The sequence below is a fragment of the Rhipicephalus microplus genome, unplaced genomic scaffold, assembly GCF_043290135.1.
Source record: "Rhipicephalus microplus isolate Deutch F79 unplaced genomic scaffold, USDA_Rmic scaffold_1206, whole genome shotgun sequence".
Lineage (NCBI taxonomy): Eukaryota > Metazoa > Arthropoda > Arachnida > Ixodida > Ixodidae > Rhipicephalus > Rhipicephalus microplus.
The window spans coordinates 5,001-15,518 of record NW_027465738.1 but is presented as its reverse complement, the minus strand read 5'-3'; the positions used below and the strand labels follow the sequence as shown (position 1 = coordinate 15,518).

Below are 10,518 nucleotides of genomic sequence, written 5' to 3'. Positions count from 1 at the left end.
GCCCCGGCAGACGCGGTTTTTTTGCGCCGCCCCGGCTGACGCGGTTTTTGCCGCCCCGGCTGACGCAGTTCGGACTTGGCACTTTTTGGCTGAGCCTGGCTGGTGGCCCACTCACTCGATCGCCATGTCTGTTAGCCACAGTTTTCCCGGTGGTGCCGCACCCGGGCTCGCCCCGGCTGACGCAGTTTTCGCGCCGCCCCGGCAGACGCGGTTTTCGCGCCGCCCCGGCTGACGCGGTTTTTGCCGCCCCGGCTGACGCAGTTCGGACTTGGCACTTTTTGGGCTGAGCCTGGCTGGCGGCCCACTCACTCGATCGCCATGTCTGTTTGCCACAGTCTTCCCGGTGGTGCCGCACCCGGGCTCGCCCCGGCAGACGCGTTTTTTTTTTCTTTCGCCCCGGCAGACGTGGTTCCCCCCCCCCCCCTTTTCGCTCGCCCCGGCTGACGAGGTTTTCGCGCCGCCCCGGCTGACGCAGTTTTCGCGCCGCCCCGGCTGACGCGGTTTCGTGCCGCCCCGGCTGACGCGGTTTTCGCGCCGCCCCGGCTGACGCGGTTTTTGCGTCGCCCCGGCTGACACGGTTCGGACTTTGCACTTTTCGGCTGTGCCTGGCTGGCGGCCCACTCACTCGATCGCCATGTCTGTTTGCCACAGTTTTCCCGGTGGTGCCGCACCCGGGCTTGCCCCGGCAGACGCGTTTTTTTTTTTTCTTTTCGCCCCGGCTGACGCAGTTTTCGCCCCGCCCCGGCTGACGCGGTTTCGTGCCGCCCCGGCAGACGCGGTTTTTTGCGCCGCCCCGGCTGACGCGGTTTTTGCCGCCCCGGCTGACGCAGTTCGGACTTTGCACTTTTTGGCTGAGCCTGGCTGGCGGCCCACTCACTCGATCGCCATGTCTGTTTGCCACAGTTTTCCCGGTGGTGCCGCACCCGGGCTCGCCCCGGCAGACGCGTTTTTTTTTTTCCTTCGCCCCGGCAGACGTGGTTCCCCCCCCCCCCTCCGTCTTTCTTTTTGTTTTTTTTTTTCGCCGCGGCTGAAGTGGATTTTTCGGTGCCTCGACGCCCCGGTAGTCGCGGTTTTTCCGTTTCCGCACGGCCCCGGCTGACGCTGCTCGGTCACAGTCGCCTTTTGTGAGGATTGCAGACTTCTTGAGCGCGGGTGTTTTTTTTTTGTTGTTGTTGTTGTTTTATTACGCATTCGCTCCAGCAGACGCTGTTTAGACTTTTTGTTTCCTCTTTTATCCTGCGACGAGGTGACGAGGTTTATTCGGTGCCCCGCCGCCCCGGCTGAAGTGATTTTTCCTGTCCCGTGCCGCCCCGGCTGACGCGGTTGGGACTTCGCGTTTGTTCGGCCGCCACGGGTTTTGGCGCACTCGCTCGGTTGCTTGTTGTTGCCACTTGTTGCGAACCCAGGTTTCTTGAGCGAGCGCGGGCGTTTTTTCTTCCTTTCTTTCTTTGTTCTATGTGTTAGCGAATCGGCCTTTAATATCACACGAGGACTCACAACCAACAATTTTCAGTTTGAAGTGTAAAAAATCTGCAGGTGTTGACGTAACTGACTTGCCCCGTACCCTTGAGTACATCCATGAAGTTCTCGTAGTACTACTAAATCGCATTATTCCAAGTGGAGAAATTCCCATAAACTTGCAAACCTCTACACGAAAATCGGTGCGCGTGATAAAGTTGAAAATTATCGTCCGATATCAAATGTGCCTTCTATAACACAAATTCTAGGAAAAAAAAAAAAAACACTTGTTCGCCGTTTTCTGCGCCGTGACTGGCAGCACTCCGGCGAAGCGAAACGGGGTCGATTCGAGCACGATATCGGCGTCTTTCGACGTGCTCGCCGGCGACCGTCGCACGAGTACGTCGCACGAGCGCGTCTGCCGGGGCGCCGTTTGCGAAGCCGACGCAAAAGTGGGAACCGCCGCTCGGATGATCGCCGCTTTCGGCAGAGTGAGTGTTGGCACTCCGGGGAAGCGAAACAGCGTGAATGCGCCCACGAAATCGGCGTATTTTGAAGTGCCCGCCGGCGACCGTCGCACGAGTACGGTAAACCGCGTCAGCCGGGGCGTAGTTCGGGACGCCGACGAAAAAGTGGGAAGCGCAACTCGGATCTTCGCCGTTTTTGCAGGAGTGAGTGGCGGCCCTCCTGCGAGACCAAGAAGCATCGATTCGTGCACGAATTCGGCGCCTTTCGACGTGATCGCCGGCGACCGTCGCTCGAGTAGGGCAAACCGCGTCTGCCGGGGCGGGCTTCGGGACGCCGATGCGAAAGTGGGAAACGCTGCTCGGATGTTCGCCGTTTTTGGCCGAGTGAGTGCTGGCACTCGGGCGAAGCCAAACGGGGCCGATTACGGCACGATATCGGCGTCTTTCGACGTGCCCGGCGGCGACCGTCGCACGAGTACGGTAAACCGCGTCAGCCCGGGCGGAGTTCGGGACGCCGATGCGAAAGTGGAGAACGCCGCTCGGATCTTCGCCGTTTTTGGAGGAGTGAGTGGCGGCACTCCGGAGAAGCCAAGGAGCGCCAATTAGCGCACGATATCGGCGTCTTTCGACGCGCTCGCCGGCGACCGTCGAACGAGTAGGGCAAACCGCGTCTGCCGGGGCGGGGTTTACGACGCCGACGCAAAAGTGGGAACCGCCGCTCGGATGTTGGCCGTTTTTGGCAGAGTGAGTGCTGGCACACCGGCGACGCGAAAGAGCGCGAAAGCGCCCACGAAAGTGGCGTATTTGGACGTGCTTGACGGCGACCGCTGCAGGAGTACGAAAAACCACGTCAGCCGGGGCGAGCGACCCACGGCGGTCTGGGTGCTTATCGCTGCTATTATAGGGGCACCCCGGCAGACGCAGAAAAAAAAAATTTTTTTTCGACCTTCTTTTTTGCTGGTCGAGCTCGGGTAACCCAGGTCGCAATGGGAGCCGCGCACGAAAGCGGCGTCGCGAGACGCGTTCGCGGTCGCTAGTCGCACGAGCTCGGCAACCGCGTCAGCCGGCGCGGAGTTCGGGATGCCGACGGCTAAGTGGGTACCGCTGCTCGGATGTTCGCCGTTTTTGGCCGAGTGAGTGCTGGCACTCCGGCGAAGCGAAACGGGGCCGATTCGGGCACGATATCGGCGTATTTCGACGTGCTCGCCGGCGACCGTCGCACGAGTACGGCAAAGCGCGTCTGCCGGGGCGAGGTTTGCGATGCCGACGAAAAAGTGGGAAGCGCCGCTCGGATCTTCGCCGTTTTTGCAGGAGTGAGTGGCGGCCCTCCTGCGAGACCAAGAAGCATCGACTCGCGCACGATATCGGTGTCTTTCGACGTGCCCGCCGGCCACCGCCGCACGAGTACGGCAAACCGCGTATGCCGGGGCGGGGTTGGCGACGCCGACGCAAAAGTGGGAACCGCCACTAGGATGTTCGCCGTTTTTGGCAGAGTGAGTGCTGGCACACCGGCGACGCGAAAGAGCGCGAAAGCGCCCACGAAAGTGGCGTATTTGGACGTGCTTGACGGCGACCGCTGCAGGAGTACGAAAAACCACGTCAGCCGGGGCGAGCGACCCACGGCGGTCTGGGTGCTTATCGCTGCTATTATAGGGGCACCCCGGCAGACGCAGAAAAAAAAAATTTTTTTTCGACCTTCTTTTTTGCTGGTCGAGCTCGGGTAACCCAGGTCGCAATGGGAGCCGCGCACGAAAGCGGCGTCGCGAGACGCGTTCGCGGTCGCTAGTCGCACGAGCTCGGCAACCGCGTCAGCCGGCGCGGAGTTCGGGATGCCGACGGCTAAGTGGGTACCGCTGCTCGGATGTTCGCCGTTTTTGGCCGAGTGAGTGCTGGCACTCCGGCGAAGCGAAACGGGGCCGATTCGGGCACGATATCGGCGTATTTCGACGTGCTCGCCGGCGACCGTCGCACGAGTACGGCAAAGCGCGTCTGCCGGGGCGAGGTTTGCGATGCCGACGAAAAAGTGGGAAGCGCCGCTCGGATCTTCGCCGTTTTTGCAGGAGTGAGTGGCGGCCCTCCTGCGAGACCAAGAAGCATCGACTCGCGCACGATATCGGTGTCTTTCGACGTGCCCGCCGGCCACCGCCGCACGAGTACGGCAAACCGCGTATGCCGGGGCGGGGTTGGCGACGCCGACGCAAAAGTGGGAACCGCCACTAGGATGTTCGCCGTTTTTGGCAGAGTGAGTGCTGGCACTCCGGCGAAGCGAAAGAGCGCGAATGCGCCCACGAAAGTGGCGTGTTTGGACGTGCTTGACGACGACCACCGCAGGAAAACGAAAAACCACGTCAGCCGGGGCGAGCGACCCATGGCGGTCTGGGTGCTTATCGCTGCTATTATAGGGGCACCCCGGCAGACGCAAAAAAAAAAAAAATTTTTTTTCGACATTCTTTCTTGCTCGTCGACCTCGGGTGACCCAGGTCGCAGTGGGAGCCGCGCACGAAAGCGGCGTCGCGAGACGGCTTCGCGGTCGCTAGTCGCACGAGCTCGGCAACCGCGTCTGCCGGGGCGGAGTTCGGGACGCCGACGGCTAAGTGGGAACCGCCGCTCGGATGTTCGCCGTTTGTGGCCGAGTGAGTGCTGGCACTCCGGCGAAGCCAAACGGGGCCGATTCCGGCACGATATCGGCGTCTTTCTACGTGCTCGCCGGCGACCGTCGCACGAGTACGGCAAAGTGCGTCTGCCGGGGCGGGGTTTGCGACGCGTACGCAATAGTGAGAACCGTCGCTCGGATGTTCGTCGTCTTTCGCCGAGCCAGTGCTGGCACTCCGGCGAAGCCGAACGGAGCCGATTCGGGCACGATATCGGCGTCTTTCCACGTGCTCGCCGGCGACCGTCGCACGAGTACGGTAAACCGCGTCAGCCGGGGCGGAGTTCGGGACGCCGATGCGAAAGTGGGAAGCGCCGCTCGGATCTTCGCCGTTTTTGGAGGAGTCAGTGGCGGCACTCCGGTGAAGCCAAGGTGCGCCAATTCGCGCACGATATCGGCGTCTTTCGACGTGCCCGCCGGCCACCGTCGCACGAGTACGGCAAACCTCGTCTGCCGGGGCGGGGTTTGCGACGCCGACGCAAAAGTGGGAACCGCCGCTCGGATGTTCGCCGTTTTTGGCAGAGTGAGTGCTGGCACTCCGGCGAAGCGAAAGAGCGTGAATGCGCCCACGAAAGTAGCGTATTTGGACGTGCTTGACGGCGACCGCCGCAGGAGTACGAAAAACCACGTCAGCCGGGGCGAGCGACCCACGGCGGTCTGGGTGCTTATCGCTGCTATTATAGGGGCACCCCGGCAGACGCAGAAAGAAAAAAAAAAAAAATGGGGACATGGCGTGCGTCACCGTGCGGCTTCGCAGCGTTGCCGAAGTCGCCGAGCCCTTCGACTGAGCCGAACGGCGGACAGGGAACGTTGGTCGGCCGTTCTAACCTGTCGGTGCCACGCCGAGACGTCGTTAAGGAAAACCGCGTCGTGGGCCTCTACTACGCCGTCGAGTCGTTGTACGTTTGGTGTCCAGCGTGTCGGCGGCGAGTAGCGGACACGTCGTTCACGACTTCGGTCTTTCGCAGTCGACGCGAACTTGCGGAGAGTCGTGGTGCCTCACGTTTTCGGCAGAAACCGCGGCGGAATTTTCCCGTGCGTGCGCGCACGACCTCGGTGCTGTGCCGTCAGCGTAGTGTTGCACAAACTCGTGGCCTACCCAAGGTGCGGTACGTTTGCGGCCGTATCCTCGGTGGGAATTTCGTGAGTAGGGTCGCAAATTCTACGACCTCGGCGGGTTTGAGAGCGACGTAGACTTGTGGCACGCTCAACGTGCCACACGTTTCGGGGCACACCCGCGGTGAAATTTTCTCGAGTACGCTCGTATTAGTGCCCAAGGAGGTCTGGGTACTTATCGCTGCTATTATGTGGGGGTTCTCGTGAGCGGCGTACGCGAAAGCGACCGGGTGTCTGATATGCGGCGGGCTTCGGCCTCGTCAAGCGTGTCCTCGGGTCTGCTCCAGGGGAATCCACGGCAGTCGTCTGCAGCCTCATCCGCTTGATGCGTTAGGGGCTGGTTGTCGGACGGTGCCGTTTTACCACGATATCGAGGTGTGTTCCGTGTCGTCCTCGGGCGATTCAGATGCGAAAGCGCCGAAGACGCGGGCGTGACCCGTCGTCTGGCGGCTTTGCAGTCTCGGCTCCGTTGCTAGTTCCGGCCGGTCCACCGACAGTGCAGCGGGCTTGGGCAACCCGCACGGCGCGACCGAGTCGATGCAACGAAAAAGAGCGAGCATGAACGTGCTTCTTGCCGCACGGCTCCCACTCGTCTTTCGGGAAGGTTGTGCCGTAGCGAGCTCGAACGCCGTCATCTCGGAGTGCAAAATAAGCGTGTTGGGGCGCCTGAAGGTGGCCTCCGCCGCACACAGACTGCGTCCGGCCCGCCGAAGGCGAGGACGGACGCGCAGTCGAACGATTACCTGGTTGATCCTGCCAGTAATCATATGCTTGTCTCAAAGATTAAGCCATGCATGTCTAAGTACATGCCGAAATAAGGCGAAACCGCGAATGGCTCATTAAATCAGTTATGGTTCCTTAGATCGTTTCTTCCTACTTGGATAACTGTGGCAATTCTAGAGCTAATACATGCAGTGAGCCTGGAGCCCTTTGGGTAACGGGTGCTTTTATTAGACCAAGATCGATCGGGTTTCGGCCCGTATTGTGTGGTGACTCTGGATAACTTTGTGCTGATCGCATGGCCACGAGCCGGCGACGTTTCTTTCAAGTGTCTGCCTTATCAACTTTCGATGGTAGGTTACTTGCTTACCATGGTTGTTACGGGTAACGGAGAATCAGGGTTCGATTCCGGAGAGGGAGCCTGAGAAACGGCTACCACATCCAAGGAAGGCAGCAGGCGCGCAAATTACCCACTCCCGGCACGGGGAGGTAGTGACGAAAAATAACAATACGGGACTCTTTTGAGGCCCCGTAATTGAAATGAGTACACTCTAAATCCTTTAACGAGGATCAATTGGAGGGCAAGTCTGGTGCCAGCAGCCGCGGTAATTCCAGCTCCAATAGCGTATACTAAAGCTGCTGCGGTTAAAAAGCTCGTAGTTGGATCTCAGTTCCAGACGAGTAGTGCATCTACCCGATGCGACGGCTCGGACTGAACATCATGCCGGTTCTTTCTTGGTGCACTTCATTGTGTGCCTCGAGATGGCCGGTGCTTTTACTTTGAAAAAATTAGAGTGCTCAACGCAGGCGAGTCGCCTGAATAAACTTGCATGGAATAATAGAACAAGACCTCGTTTCTGTTCTGTTGGTTTTTGGAATACGAGGTAATGATTAAGAGGGACGGACGGGGGCATTCGTATTGCGGCGCTAGAGGTGAAATTCTTGGACCGTCGCAAGACGAACTACTGCGAAAGCATTTGCCAAGAATGTTTTCATTGATCAAGAACGAAAGTCAGAGGTTCGAAGGCGATCAGATACCGCCCTAGTTCTGACCATAAACGATGCCAACCAGCGATCCGCCTGAGTTACTCAAATGACTCGGCGGGCAGCTTCCGGGAAACCAAAGTATTTGGGTTCCGGGGGAAGTATGGTTGCAAAGCTGAAACTTAAAGGAATTGACGGAAGGGCACCACCAGGAGTGGAGCCTGCGGCTTAATTTGACTCAACACGGGAAAACTTACCCGGCCCGGACACTGGGAGGATTGACAGATTGAGAGCTCTTTCTTGATTCGGTGGATGGTGGTGCATGGCCGTTCTTAGTTGGTGGAGCGATTTGTCTGGTTAATTCCGATAACGAACGAGACTCTAGCCTATTAAATAGGTGCGGGGTTCCCAGCACCTTACAACCTTCTTAGAGGGACAAGCGGCTCCTAGCCGCACGAAACAGAGCAATAACAGGTCTGTGATGCCCTTAGATGTCCGGGGCCGCACGCGCGCTACACTGAAGGAAGCAGCGTGTCTTTATCCCTGTCTGAAAAGACTGGGTAACCCGTGGAACTTCTTTCGTGATTGGGATAGGGGCTTGCAATTGTTCCCCTTGAACGAGGAATTCCCAGTAAGCGCGAGTCATAAGCTCGCGTTGATTACGTCCCTGCCCTTTGTACACACCGCCCGTCGCTACTACCGATTGAATGATTTAGTGAGGTCTTCGGACCGATGTCCGGCGCGGCCTTTCGGTTGCGCCGGTCTGTTGGAAAGATGACCAAACTTGATCATTTAGAGGAAGTAAAAGTCGTAACAAGGTTTCCGTAGGTGAACCTGCGGAAGGATCATTAACGGATTGTGAAGGGTGAGCGCCTCAGCTGCGTCTGCGCCCGACACTTTCTGCCGCTGACCCCGTTTGGACGCGGGGTCGGCTTTTCCCCACGGGGCTGCCTGAATGTGGAGCGGCACCCCGTGACAAATTGTTGCGCCCAGCGGACGCCAACACCGCGACCTTGGACGGTCGGCCAGGTGGCGGACGCGGGTACAAACGGCGCAACGCACTCATAGGTCGGCTTTCGACCCGCCACTGCACCGTGGCTCGAAGCGCTCGAAATGCGCGACCCGACCGCTGCGGGACCGCCTAGTACTGTAAACAGGAGCGGCGGAGCGCGAACGGCGAGTCGTGGTTACGTCGGTAGAAGGCGAGGCTGCGCGTTCCCGAAACGCCAGCCGAGTGCCCTCCCGACCGTTCGAGCGTGCAAGAACGAGACCCGACAATCGCGCGGCGACTGCCAAGTACGAGAGGAACGGCACAAGCGTCGGCGGTCGGTCAAGGAACTGGCGATGTGACGGGTCCGCTGTGCACCAGTGCATACCGTCCCGCCGTCCGCGGCAAGCGCCTCCGCGTCCTCGGGTGACGGAGGCTGCCGGTCGGTTCTTGCAGGCGAGGGATCTCGCTGGCACCGGTTCGCGTTGACGCGCGGCCGGTCATGGCACGGCGATGCGACGGCCGAGGTGCGCAGTACTCGATGGAGGAACCGCACGCTCCGATGACCGTCCCGCCCTCCGCGGCGTATGCGTACCGACCGTAATGGTTGCAGCAGCGCCGGCCGGCTTTTGAATTCGCCACACGAAACACGGTGCGAGATCGCGGTTAGGGGAGCGTCGACGTTGCCAGGCGTTTTGCTTGCTGCCGAGGGAAAGGCGGCACGGCCACGTCGCGCTCGTCGCGATTAGCGGGTCTGCGCGCTTTGGGAAGGTGCTGCAACGACTTGCCGAAAGAGGAAGCACGGAAGAACGAGGGACTTGGACGTCCCGACAATTGAACGCACTTGCGGCCAGGCCCTTGCTGGCTTCGTTCTTCCGCCTCGAGTAGGCTCGTACGCGGCTCCGGCGCCGAAAGTGGTCCTTGGCACCGACTTCGGTGGACGTGGGAAGTGCCGCGCAAGTACGGCGCGCCTGGCTCCACCTGTTGGCTAAAGTAGGCAGCCGGATCGGCATTTTGGTGTGCGGTGGCAAACCGTGGATGCGAAAAAAGCTTGTGCGATTTCGTGGAACAAAAAGCGGGGGTCCCCCTTTTTATGCGGAGGAGACCGACCCGCCTGCCGTGGTGAACCGCGACGCCACGGTAAAAACGGGAGAGGCTTGTCGATGGGACCGTGCATCCCGCGCTCCACGGAGGCCGGGAGGCGGCCGCCCGAGGAAATGTGTAGCCGTCGAGGCCCGCATCTGCGTGCACTCTTATCCAAATGGGTGTACCGCAGGCATTTTCTGGTTAGGCGGGCCAATGAGAGCGAGCACACAACGATACCTACGGGTCCGGCTTGGAGAACCGGCTTCGACGCCTCCCGAGTATTTATAGAGGGGTGGACCACGAAAGCACTCGCAAGTAGCGAAAGCGAAACGCCGTCCGAAACACACCGTTTGCTCGATTTGCGGCAGCCGAAAAAGGCGCGGCAGAGTTTTGGAGTCCAAGCGTGCGCTGAAAAGCGCCCTTCTTGGCCACTGTTTGGCCGAGTGCCAGAAACGTTTGGTTTTGACTGTACGGAATTGAACAAACACTTTTTCACGACTCTAAGCGGTGGATCACTCGGTTCTCGGGTCGATGAAGAACGCAGCCAGCTGCGAGACTTGGTGTGAATTGCAGGACACACTGAGCACTGATTCTTTGAACGCACATTGCGGCCTTGGGTCTTCCCTTGGCTTCGTCTGTCTGAGGGTCGGATCACATATCAAGAGAGCCTTCGGCGCACAAGGGAACGTGAGCCGTCGACTCGTTTTGACCGCGTCGGCAACACGGACAGCACGCTGAACACCTCACAGCGAGCGCCAACAGCGGCCACTCAAGGGCGAGACGGTGGCGACCGTCGTGCCAGAGCCCAACCGAAACGGGGGCGACCGACTGCATTGAGGATGTGGCACCTCGTTGAGACCGCCGCAGGACTTCGAGTCGGAAGGAAGCCTGCAGGGAAAGTGCGGTCGAGGTTGCGTACTCCTCTCTGCGACCGGGCGCGCAAGAGCTGCGAGAGCCACGGACGCGCAACTTTAACGCACGGTAAACACGAGGAGCGAAAGCCGGCCAGCAAAGCTTCTCCAGCCGTGCGCAAAGTGCGCGAGATCGCA

The 10,518-nt window shown here is 59.8% G+C and overlaps 2 non-coding genes across 2 annotated transcripts; both read left to right on the top strand.

Annotated features, from left to right (window-relative positions):
* The first annotated feature begins 6,431 nt into the window (after window positions 1-6,431).
* LOC142796148 (small subunit ribosomal RNA) lies at window positions 6,432-8,246 on the top strand. Its single transcript, XR_012893579.1, has one exon. It is a non-coding gene; the product is annotated as a small subunit ribosomal RNA (ribosomal RNA).
* Window positions 8,247-9,965: 1,719 nt separating this feature from the next.
* On the top strand, window positions 9,966-10,118 carry LOC142796147 (5.8S ribosomal RNA). The gene has a single exon (XR_012893578.1). It is a non-coding gene; the product is annotated as a 5.8S ribosomal RNA (ribosomal RNA).
* Window positions 10,119-10,518: the final 400 nt, after the last annotated feature.